The sequence below is a fragment of the Anarrhichthys ocellatus genome, unplaced genomic scaffold, assembly GCF_004355925.1.
Source record: "Anarrhichthys ocellatus isolate YVR2014 unplaced genomic scaffold, GSC_Weel_1.0 scaffold24, whole genome shotgun sequence".
Lineage (NCBI taxonomy): Eukaryota > Metazoa > Chordata > Actinopteri > Perciformes > Anarhichadidae > Anarrhichthys > Anarrhichthys ocellatus.
The window spans coordinates 3,798,682-3,811,872 of record NW_022280054.1 but is presented as its reverse complement, the minus strand read 5'-3'; positions in this window follow the sequence as shown (position 1 = coordinate 3,811,872).

The window sequence follows — 13,191 nt, the reverse complement described above, 5'->3', positions numbered from 1 at the left end:
TGCATTATGTCCGAATTGCTGTAGAAGTCATCTGTCAAAACATCTGTGTAAAACACTAGTACATTGATTTTGTTATGGATAGCCAATATATGCACCAGAAAGTATGAGGTCTCTTGTTTCCCCCATTCGTAGTTTGAGTTATGATGAAACATAGGAACAGTGTTTTAAATACAGCGGCGTTACACAACATGGGTCAGTACAATCAGTCGAGTGCAATCAGGGCATAAATCTCAAGTTTGAGTCATCCCATCACAACGGACAGTGGATATTTGCCAGAACGAACTGTTCACTCTCATTCAAGCTCTAGGTTTGCATGTCAAGGAGGTTGAGAGAGGAAAAATTAGGGCACAAAATGCCAAATGAGTTTTAACTTTATTTTGTTTTACTTTTTCATACTGGTTGACAACTTTCCAAAGTGAAAAACAGCACAGTCCACATCACAATCCAATTGTTCGGACATTTGACTGGTCAAAGGATGTTGACAAGTACACGGTTGTTTCGCACCCGCTGACTGTTTACAAAGTCAGTCGCCAATTCAACCATCTCAGAGAAAAAACCCTGAACTGTGGGGACCCACAGGTGCGATTAAGAAGCGGACTCAGTGTGGGCTGGCTCTAGCAGGGTTTAGCCCCGTCTTTGCAGTACATCAGCACGAACACACTGTAAACCACATTTTGGCAAAGGTACCTATGATAATAACATCCATTGACCTTTGCCCTCAGAGATGTTGTCCAGACACACTCCTCCAGCTGTACTAAGGAAGTGTCATCTATCATTTTGAAGTGCTTAAAGAGAACTAGATGTAAGGGTGTGTGTGTGTGTGTTTCATTTTTGGCCTTCATCTGGTTATCTGTATCTGGTTTGCTTACAAAACCACACTTAGACATCCTGATAGAGACATTGTGCTATACCGTACTATGCCTTGCTGTCTTGCTGATGGAGCAAACAGTGTTTACCTGAAGGGGAACCGGAGGATGGGTGCTATGTTTCTGCATTGATGCTGTCGGTCGGGATGGGGTTTATCAGCTGTAACCGCCATATGAGAACAGTGCAGAGCGGCGGCCGTGAGCTAACCAGTGGCGCATGCTCACATGCACTAACATGCACTAAAAGCAAGTGCGTCCAGCCTGGCTATGTCAACAAAGCTAAGGGATGCTCAGCTATAATACACTTCATTCTCTGCTCAGGTAGACATTACTCCACTATATATACATCTATATTTACATAGAAAAATTAAATTAAACGGACAGAACATCTTTGCTTGCATGAAATTGAGCTCAAGTAAATGAGATCTTGTCCTAGGTGTTGAGGTATGTCCCAGTGTAACCAGTCCTCTCAGCCTCTCTGTCCCACTGAGCTTTTGGTCCTGACAAAAGACATTGTACTTTTGCTGTGACTTTTGTTTTTACTCCATTACGGATGCAACGTGAAATGTAGCAAAGTTACCTACAATACTCGTCATAGAATGAGTTTTTATGTGCATCAGAACAGCATGATGTGACTTTAGGGTGCAAGTGATGGAGTAGCGAAATCAGTTTAGTTATTCTCAAATTTTCCCCACATCAACTCAGGTATAATATATTGTGTTAAAAAAACAAAGAGCCCTCAAAAATAGAACTCCACATATTTTCTGAACATATGGCTCCGATTTATTGGAACAAAAGTGCATAAAAAGTACACCAGGTGCAATCATGAGCACAAATAGTACTATAAAACAGCTAGAATTTTGCACTGCAAGTTATTCAAATTATGGGGTGACTCATAATGATAACAGATTTTATTTTTTGTTATGCTTCACTAATCAGCTTTTTCATGATTAACTTAGACCTCGGGGCTCTGAAGATATCTAAATATATCCTCCACGCCACACAGAAGGACACCAAGAGGAATGTTCCAGGGTTGTGGGCCATTCTCAGTGGGTTTGGATTTAATTTATTTTCTCTTCTATCAGGCTTTCTGTTCAAATAGCTCAATTTCTGAGGAATAGACACATTTCAAGTTCAAGTATTTGTATAACTTCTGCTAATGAGGCAAGAATTTCCAAAAGCATACATGTTCAAACATATGCCCTGCACAATGTCTTGGTACACATTGCATTGACACATCATTATGTTTTATTTCGTGGCTGTAAAAATGTAAAGCAAACCTTTTTTTGGATAATGGCTCATTAAACTGTTCATCATGTGGGCACACACTGGGCTAGAGCGACGTCACTGGCCAGCTGTTTGGCTACCAGGGACAAAAGACTGCCTGTGTTTGTGCTTGTTGAAGGAGACTGCAGGTTGTGCTTCTGCTCCTGTATGTGTGTATATGTAAAACTGTCTCCATGCGTTTGAGCGTCTCTACATGTGCAAAGGTGAGAAGGTGAGGAGAGAAGAGGCTACGGCTGCAGTTGAAAAGTCCTTTTTGCTTAGGAAGGTGCATTAATGTCAATGCTTCCTTTCTTAGCTCCATTAGGATACACTGGACCACCACAAGTCCTTGCAGCGGCACCATTCGGCCGTCCATGAAAAACAAACATGCCATGCACGGGTTTAACAACTATTTTCTTACAGTCATAAACTAATGTGATTCATGTTGATGAATAGAATACACAATTCATTACATTTTATATGTATTTACTTACTTTGAACATGTAACAAATAAGTAAAAAGAACAAAACAAGAATAGGAAATCAAATGAACAGTAAATATAGGAGACTGCCAATGAACAAATTGTCAAGCTATGATAAATTATTAAACTGTTAAAAATCTAAAATAACCGAACAGTTGAATCTACATTATTGCACAAAGGAAATATTGATATTGAACAGTTTTATTGATATTGCACGAGTGAATTGTCAGTTTCTACTGGAAGCAGTGTTGATTGTTAAGTGTGACCTACGTCAGTGACCTCCGCCATCGCATAATAATTACGTAGCTTAGTGAAAGTGTAGTCGGTTTCTCTGAGTACCACGGTTGTCTTTTCCTAACTCATGAATTCTCCTTCACATCTTTCTTGGACACCGTGAGGTTTTCCATCGAGGTCAAGCAAAAGTAGTTAGGAGACGTTAGGAGGTCATTTTTGCAGCCTACGTCTCTGTGAGCTATGCAGCAGTGAGATGACTGTTCTCTCTCACATTTGTCCCTCTGCCTCTCCGTGTTTTGTGAAACATCAGAAAAGTTATGCTGCTCTGACACTTTCTCTGAGGGGGGAACTCTGTACCCATGGTGCTCTACAGTTTTGGGTGCAGTGGCACACTCCAGTGACTGCATGCCAAGGAGACACAACTTACTGCTCTAAACACAGCACATCAAATTAGTGATCCCCTGCAGAGTTTGATCATATGAGAGGTTCAGAAAGAAGGCTTGTAATACCTTGGAGGGTAAAAAAGATGCTGTGTGGTTATAATTACTTTCTTTGTTTGTATATGTATGTGGGGAATGGGGAAAAATAAAGATTATATAAAGAACATACAAAATATATTTACAAAATGCAATAAATCTCTGTAAGCCCTACTCTAAAATCTTAAAGGGAAGTGCATCTGTTTAGGCAACTTCCAACAAACAGATTTTGATGCCCATTCAAACATGCAGAAGGAGAATTTGAAAAGTTGCATTAGTTAAACATACAGAGCCAATCATGAGGTGTTTGTGAAGATAACTATGATCAGCTGAAGGCAGAAGGACAGTTTATCTCAATGCAACTTTTTTTTCTTTTCTTATTTGCTGTTGACGTAATTTTATTTAAATGGACATTATTAATGTATTGCTTTAATTCTTTATCATTAACCAATGATGATAAAAAAAAGTCCTTGTTTAGAACCTATTAAAATGAATATAAAAGTAATTGTGAGTGAGTAACTGGTCTATCTATGCAAGAAGTGCAGTGATATATCATGTCATCTTTCTTTTGGCTCGACACCAAAATGTGTTGTGATGCCGGTCACTTGCTTGTAGCACCATCTGCCATCTCTGAGCAGCTGAAAATACACGGGATGCAAAACTGACAGCATGGAGAAAGTCTGCAGAGCCAGAAATCTGTTGATCATGAAAACATTTGTCTTTCCTTTAGAGAGTAAACAGCAACTCGGGTGACCTGTGTTAAAGTCAAAGGATTGTGACACACAGTTTCACAATCACAATTTGAATGAGACATTTGAAGCAAGGCCACTGAATTCTCATTAAATCTTTTACCATGACAAAGACAAACCTATCTTGTGAATTGAAAGGTCTAGTAGGAGGCTGAACAATAAATCCTGTCCAAAACATTATCTGCACTGAGAACTTTGAAGATCTCCATTAGATCTCCATCACGCTTTGTGCAATGAAAGTGCAAAAGTCTTTCATGCAAGAAACATTGACTGAATAGCAAATGATACAGGAAGCTATATGGACGACTCAGAAAATCAATTTTGCCTGAGATCTGTTACATGGAAGCAAAAGACATAAATACACTACGAGAAGAGAACAAGGCAGCACTCATGCACACACAGACAAGATGAACAGGATGCACGGTATTGTATCCACTGGTTTAAAGATATATCATCACTTTTTTAAGTAATGAGGAATGCATAGACGGCTGTTTTGTAGGTTTAAGATGAAGCTGTATCATTGTTATGTCTTCAAGAAGTCATGCACAGCAATCTAAGATGTAATGTAAACAAATGTAAACATTTAAAATGTCTTCCTATTGGAGCCTAAATTTACCAGAGATGTCAACAATTATATGGTTGTAATACCCCAACCCGCACACAACACCAACACACATATTATTCAGTCTAGCGCAGTCTCTCCTTAATTGTGACCATATGATGGATTAGGAGTTGTTTATGAGTTAGCACAGCAGAAAATGTACCATATCCTGTTTGGTACTCTCAACCAGAAATAAATCTCCAACATTGGCCTGTTCGCACCAGTAATGACTTGGAACATGTAGCTCAAACACTCGCTTTGTAGGCCTGTATGTACGTGTATGGCAGCAGAGAGAGAGAGAAATTTACAACATGACAATGAAATATGCATTTTGTTCTGGTGTCTTTTTTCAAGACCTATCTATGTTTTACAAGGAGGAAAAAAATTGCAACCTTCTCTTCCAAACTGGCCCGGGCGCCTAACACGGGCTGCTGCTGCTTGATCTCATCAGACCAGACCCAGAGAACGCAACCAAACCAGTCAGTCCCTGTTAGTCGAACTAAAAAGAGTCTTTTTATTGGGCAGCATTGCGTCAGCAGCATGATAACATGATAAGTTGTGTCTTCTAACCCTTCAGGAATCTGTGGACTGCTTATCAGGTCTGTGATAGTGGCCTCTGTGTGTGTGTGTGTGTGTGTGTGTAAGTATGTGTGTATGTATATGTATGATTATTATCGTTGTTATTATTATATAATTTGTAACATATCAAAAAATCGTATTTGCCATGACTATCTTTCTAATTGCCTTCCAGTCAAAACATCATTCATCACGTCATAATCAACGTTATCAGTGTTGACCTGCAACACTGATGCTTACAGTATATGCTTATAATGTAAAACAGAAACAATGAAATGAATGCTGTGATATCAGATTAGAAATAGAAAAGTAATTATTATTGCATTAATAAAGGCCCTTGTATTATCAACATGTTTTTAAAGAAGTCTAAAAGGGGGTAGCTAATGCTATTTGGGGGGCCTTGGCATTAAAAGGTTTGGGAACCCCTGATCTATGGGATTACAGGAGATGTAGTTAGAGTATTAATCCGCTCCTTTATTTGTTTGCATGGTACTGTGTGACCTCAGCGTATGAAGATACAGAGAAAAGGAAAGATGTGTTATCAGGAGTTGTACCTGTGCTTCACCGGTGGTCTCAGTCCAATTTATTTGCACACAATCTCTCCATTCTTGTGTGTCTCCCTCCCACTTCTGCCACCTCTGACTGACCTTCTCTCAATGTGTGTTTGTCTAGCTATCTACAAACCACTGTGATCCGCTGGGATAACACACACTTACAGACACAAACACATGTACACAAAGCAGGACTAGTCATCCCACTATGCTTTACAAATCCCACTTAAACAGAACAAATCAATGGTCAAACCAGTGTGACAGTATAAGTGGTGTGAGATGAAGAGACGTGAGGTGTGGCGGCCTACAGAAAATACCAATGAATTATATAGAAAGGCCTAATGTTATGAATATTTAACAACCTGTCGCCTTATATGTTAGCGACAAGATCCGACTACTGATGCTACAAGATCAGGCTGCTGAACAGTGTTTACAGTTTTATGTAGTATGAAGCCCTTAGAAACATAAGTTTACTTAAAACAATGCTAATGAATATGGTGACAGTAAAATTATGAACTTGAACAATGAACTGAAAGATGCTATAAATATCTTCAGAGCTGAGGGGAACTAGGGGAATATAAAATATAGCTGACTAAAGTCTGATGACATAATTGTTAAATTGAATTTGCATAGAAACTCATGAAAAATCATTTTGGGATGCCTTGGGCTTTCATACAACTGAAGTTTGTCATCATGAAAGAAACAGAGCCGCTTGTGCAAGTTTCTGTAAGGGTTCAGTACGTGTGCATGCATCATGCATTCGTGTGTGTGTGCACACATGCAGACAATTGTTTAGGGGTTCATGTTTTTGTACACATATAAATCAGACAAATACATGGCAACACATGTATGTAAGCATACACCTAAGCCGTATTGGGCTAATACATCCTGCACACTCACAAGCACACACAAACCACACTCCATCGCAGACACACAGCTCATTACCTCACCAAGTCACCCAAATGGGCGTCATAATGAAGCACAGTGAGCATGCAACCTCACATGGATTCATTGATAAAAACCAAACCAAATATGAACAGTAAGCTGCACCTACTCTCCCATTCCAGTAATACCAAATGAAACATTTTCATTTGTGTGGAACATGTGTCTCAGTGGCCTGATAAAAAATTGGGACTCAGAAAGAGAGGAGGCAAGGAGAGAGCTGGAGGAGGGACTGTGTTTTTCACAGGCCATGCGTCTATGTGCTTGTGTGCTTTTATGTTTGCAACTCCAAGGGCTCTTGTTGTCCTCCTGACAAGTATCCAATTTAGCGTGAGTTGTTCTTTGCTTTTGAGCCTTATGCCAATAGTCTATTCATACCTGTGTGTTATTCACAATAACGTTTTGTTCATTGTTTGTCCCGCTACAGCAGACGTTGCATATATGCGGGCAGCTGATTGAATAATTACTCATCTAATGAAGTGGTTTCACAATACTTACAGCATCTCATTATAATAATTATAAAGCTTCTCCTTTCTTGCCACAATACCAATATCATTGAAGCAACAATGCCATAAAAAGACAACACAAAAGGTCAGTTAGTCCTTACTGTATTATCATTGATCTGTCAAACATATGCAAACTTTTGGATATTTATATTTGATTATCTTTACCCACAAAGAATGACTTTTAAAGGAACAGTTTGACATTTTGAGAAATGTGCTTTTTAGCTTTCTTGCAGAGTTATTTCTCTTACTTCTGCTGTTTGCCTCCATGTCAGTGCAGATTCTGTGTTGGCACATAACCAATCACTGCAATGTCAAACCTTGCATTCCTGGGGCTAAAGTACCTCCCTGGTGGTATGATTAGCATGCGGCTTTTTTGTTCCAATAGCAGGACTGACTGCAGCAACTTCATTCTTGTAACACCTTTTCTAGCTAATACATTTATTTTGTTAAGTTGCCAAATTAAATTGATAATCATCTTTTAATTTATTTGTGTTTTGCTAATTAAACTTGACACATCGTTCAACTAAAGCCTAAAGAGCTATGTGAACCTTAAACATATCAGTACAGAGCTGCTGACAAACAGAGATGGTGGACAGAAAAAGCTACAAGAGAGTCAAAGAAGGAGAGCGAGACTGTGGGGCCAGTGAAGTTAATGTAACTGTGTCAAGCTTGATTAACATCAAACCAGCTCAGTTTCCCTGACTACCTCCTTTACATACAGCCCAAGCACTTACACACACAAACTGGATAAACATGATTCCTACATATTTTAGTTATCATTGATCAGCTTTTGTAATATCTTCATCAGTATCACATCACTCCCTTATACCACTGTCTATTTTCCACAGCAGAACTAGGGCAAGTGGATGGTAATATATGAAAACATATTAGCCATATAACTTGTTTTATCTAACATATCCCAACAAAGTGGGAAAATCTCTCCTTAAAACATCCAATAAACATAATCCCCATAACAAGATGACACCACAGCATGCAGCCATAGTTCTGAAACATTTTCTGACAAAGACCAAACGCTAAAATGAAGATGTATTCAGGCAGACAGGGAAACCCACTTCCATGCATGGTTGCACATGCTTGAAAAGTAACACCGGTACCCACAAATAAACAACCAAAGATACACAAATACACAAAAAGAGATGCAGCATCGATACAAATAACCCTAGCTCTAAGGTCAGAGTCAACTGAGGGCCTGGATGCTAAATAACTATCTTTCCACAACAATTATACCTCAATTTGGCCTTGTGTACCAGTTAAATACGGAGGCCCAGACCTCGCATCTCTGCTGACGTTACTGTAAGTGACAAAACCAGTCCATTAAGCACAATCCTCCCTTCGTCCTAACATACCCTCCCTTACTGCTGTCCCTGGTTGAACTCTGGTCCACGCAGATCAGCAGTCCAAGCCTTCGTGCGTCCTTATGATCCAGGCTCTTCCCTGTCCTCATCATTACCTCACTGACTTGAACTCCCCTGGTTCTCTCCCACCCACACAGCATGTAACATGCACATTGCTCCAACTTCACTAACAATCTCATCCATATGCTTGTCACCTGACAAACATAAAAAATGCAAGAATAAAACAGCAAATAGCTCTAGGAAAAGCTATTATAAACTAATTCCATAACCCATCCCAAAGCAAGCTTTACAACAACTGCTAAAATAAAATGAGGCGCCCAGAACTGAGATCCTGAATGACAGCCACAATACAAAAATGCAATCTTGGCTGCACACCGGGCTGCCCCAATCCCTCTGTAAATACAGAGTTAAGGTATGCGATAAGCTTTCCAGGGAGATCTATTTGCCGATATATCAACAACAGTTTCCTGTGGATTGCATCAACCCTAGTACATAGGGGTAAAAGTGCAACTCCCACAGACAAAAGCAAGGGGATTTGACTGTTTTGCCAAAGTAACCCGGATCTCTGAAAATATGTTTTTTGTTGTTGGTTTTTTACAGTTGTCGTCATTGCTTTGTAAAGAACTCCAGCTGCATACATGTTGGATGGAGTGAATAGAGAGGCGATAAGTTAATTAACGCTGAAGTGAGACCTGGAAAGTGATGCAAAGTTTATATGCCAGGATCCATGTGGAGCTGAAAAGCGTTGCATCATTAAGTCAGATTAGAGGTGATATTTGCCTACACAAACAGAGCATATATTTATGGGTTGCTGCCTCACACTGTAACAGAAAAGAGAACAAAGCTGTTTATTACTGGGCTTATTGTACTGTACCAAATAATACATGTATTTTGTTTAGGTCTAAGCATTCCGATCAGGATACGATCAAAGCTTCACAGCCAGAAAAAGTTGCCATGCAGGTTTGCTCTGGGATAAAATATTCCTGTCTCTCTCCTTCAAACCTCCTCCAATCACATCATCCATATCCATTGGCAGACAGTGTACTTACACTGAAATAGAAACCATTCCTGAGGGACATTGTGGTGGTTAAGCTTCTGCAGCACTTTCTATTCTGGACAGCTACCAATGACACTGCTGTGCGACTGGCCTATGGATGTTTTAAGTTAGTCAATTTCCAGACAAATGAGGGAAATGCTGCCACAGTAGATCAGTATTTTGGCAATGCTACTATGGCATTGGCTATGATTGATGAAAAAAGCCAACTCTTTAGAAGCAAGTAGGCTTTGATGGTCAACACTGGCCAAATATGTGTGAGTGAATGAGTGACTTTCTGGTACAATCAGGTAGAACTGTTTGGATGTGAAACACGAGTCTGTTTTTCTTCTTCTGTGTCGATTCATCTCTTCTGCTCTATTGAATTAGTTTGTCACATTACCCCACACCTCTCCCTCATAAGAGCTTTGAAATGCATATGTGTGGGGACTGAATTCCATCAAGCAGCCAGTCCTTTATTGCAGTCATTTGTTATACCCTGACATTCTCTACTAAAAGAAAGGAAGAAGCATAATACTGCTTTAATGTACCACATCTATCTTTTATTGGTCATAATATGGAACTGCTCTCTTCAGAACATATACAGAAAATGTCGTCTTTGTTGCAAATGTTTCTTACTCCGGTCAAATGCTAAACCTCAGATTCCAAATGAATTATGCAGATTCCATCCTGGTAGTTGAATGGTCCTCAACCTGTACACTGAGACCGGGTGCTGTGCATTGAGTCAAGCATCTTCCAGGTTGCTATCAGAATTTTGAAAGGACCTTATTCCCTCTCTTATTTATGATGTCACCCTTATGTCAGTTTGGTGACATAAGGGTGACTTCATTCTTCTTGCATTATTGGACTAAAATCTCTAAGATGCAATCAAGATAAAGACATGATAAAAGCTTTGGAAACCCCCAACCCCCCTTTCCAACAACTTCCCCAAACTGATAATCCAGAATTTAAACTCAGTTTACAAAACTATTTCTGTTACTTTTCATGTTAACAATTGAGCGCAAAACACCATGAATACGTTCCAGCAGGGACTGCATGAAAATGAGCACTGTTGTCCCCATATATCAATGACAACCAGGTTTCCCTACCTTACTATGATGGCTGGTTTTTCATTCTGTCTTCCAGTGTAGCCGTTCAGAAGAACTATACAAACTTTTGCTATCATGCAGGACAACAAATCGCATGAAACTAGTTATTTTGGAGCCTAACCCTACCCTTATTCAAGTGACAGTTAGAAGCGTTGAGACATGAATTATTAATGAAGTACTGTGGCTACATCATTGCCAGGTAGTGACCAAAATACTGAGCTTGTGTATTCAAACTGCCCAACAGAGATTTCCCTGCAGTGTTGCTGGTCTGTTTGTGATCCTCAGGCTCCCCCGGTGCTCCTCAGTGGGGATACAGAGGCCACCAACTGGGAAGAAATGCAGCTAAAAATTAACTACATTTCCCCACCAGCCTGGTATTACGTTACAAATGTTTTCTGGCTTGCTCTTTATTTCTAAAAAAAAAAAAAACACATACGTGTGCCCAATTGCATACTGTACATTCATGTACGTATGCATACCCACATGCACATGTACACACAACCAGGCATAGAAGCACTAAACAGCAGAGAAAGCAAGCAACTGGAGAGGCATAAGGAATAGCCTAGTCCATTTAGTCATCATCCTTATGGGCTTATTGCCCAGCAAGAGAGCCATTATTGGCCCATTGTACCAGTGTCACACTGGCTCACAGTAAGCAGGCATACCAGGAAGCACATGTAATTGGCCTTATTTTTAAAGCCATAAACCCAGCGGTGGGCATCCAGAGAGGTGAGGAGAAACATCCTGAAAGATGATATAAGAGAAGAGAACATAAACTCCAAAGCTTTAAACATTAGCATTTACAAAACAAAACAAAACAATCTAAGGATAAGTAGGTATATTGTAACACACACACACACACACACACACACAAAGGATGTAATGCTCTACAATTGATGGAAGTAAACACAAGGTTACAGCACTGTGCGTGTGCCCACAAGGTCGTTGGTTAGACTCCTTAGAAAAGCAGCAAAAGGCTACAGAGAGAGTAAATGAGCAACGCTCCCCTCTGTCTCACAGCTACTGTCACAATGGCACAGACTAAATGGTAAAAGAATGTCACCATGCAGGGCAGTTCCTATGTAATTGCATGCTTTTTAACTTATAAATAAAGATATTACAGAGCCACTGGTGATGTCATTACCTCATACTGTACGCTTCTTCCTGCTTTCTCATGTTCTTACTGCCTGTTTTCTTTGTAAAGTAGTCCCTGAACATAACAACATGTTGAAGTTATGCAACAAAATGCACCACCTGGCGTTCTAGCTAAATTTACTAGATGCTTAATACACTCGAACAGGACATTTAGCAATTTATCCTGATGTGTGCGTCATGTGTCTGTGTGCATGTGTACATGGCTAAACCAGGATTTGCCTTACAAACATCTGGGAATGAAAAATAGAAAGAGAATAACGTGCTGCAAACAGCTGTAAAGGCCCCACTCCCCCGCTCCCTTCCTGCCTCTCCTCGCTCTCTAGACCGTTTCTTATCATCCAAACACCTTCCCATAGGAGCTGTGGGCTTAAAGCAATAGAAAGCGGGAGGGAGGGTGAGAAAGAAAGAAAGAAAGTAGAAGGAAATGCAGATTTATGTACAGTCAAATCCCAGGGGTCTTTTCTATAGAGGGGTATGTTTTATAACAATCACATAAGCTGCCCATGTAAAATTGACATCATTATTCTACATGTTGAAGTCATTCTGGACTTAATGTGCATTGTTTTTACTACTGTGAGTGCCGCCAGATGGTCAATGCTCAATTTGTTCCCAACACTTAAAATGAATGGTGTGTATTAGAAAACACTTTTTTTCTAATACATTATTGATATGACAAGGCGTGTTTCTCTTTTAGGGTCTTAGTAATTCACAGTGTGCACAGATAGCGACGGTTGACATAAGCAGTGTGAATGCAAGTTTAATGAACGCTTTGTACGACTTGTGTCTGTCTCGTATCATTGCATAAAAATATATGTATGAACAAAGAAATGCCCAATTTGTCAGCATCAATTCAACAATGTGGGAACATAACTGGACAAGTTGACAGGCCCCTGTGATTAGCCACATCCCCTTTTGAGATGACTTCAGACGTCAGAAATTTCCCACAATCCTCGGAGGTATTTCTATTCAGAGTTTGTGAATCTCTCTCATTGCTGTGTCCTGAGTCACACTGAGCCTTTAGCAGTATCTAGATCCCTTCTTAGGAGACCTTGCCTTGGCCCCACGTTTTGCAATAGCTGATTAGGTTGTTATGAAACCATGAACACACAAAAATAATACCACTGACGCATAATACTATCAAGCATTATTGTTATGGATACATTCGATATGAAGCTCTAGCGCAAGTTCAGTCAGGAAGACTATACTCTTGCATTCCTAAGCCCTTAGTTTATTTATCATACACTTCTCACGCATGCTCACTCGTAATTTA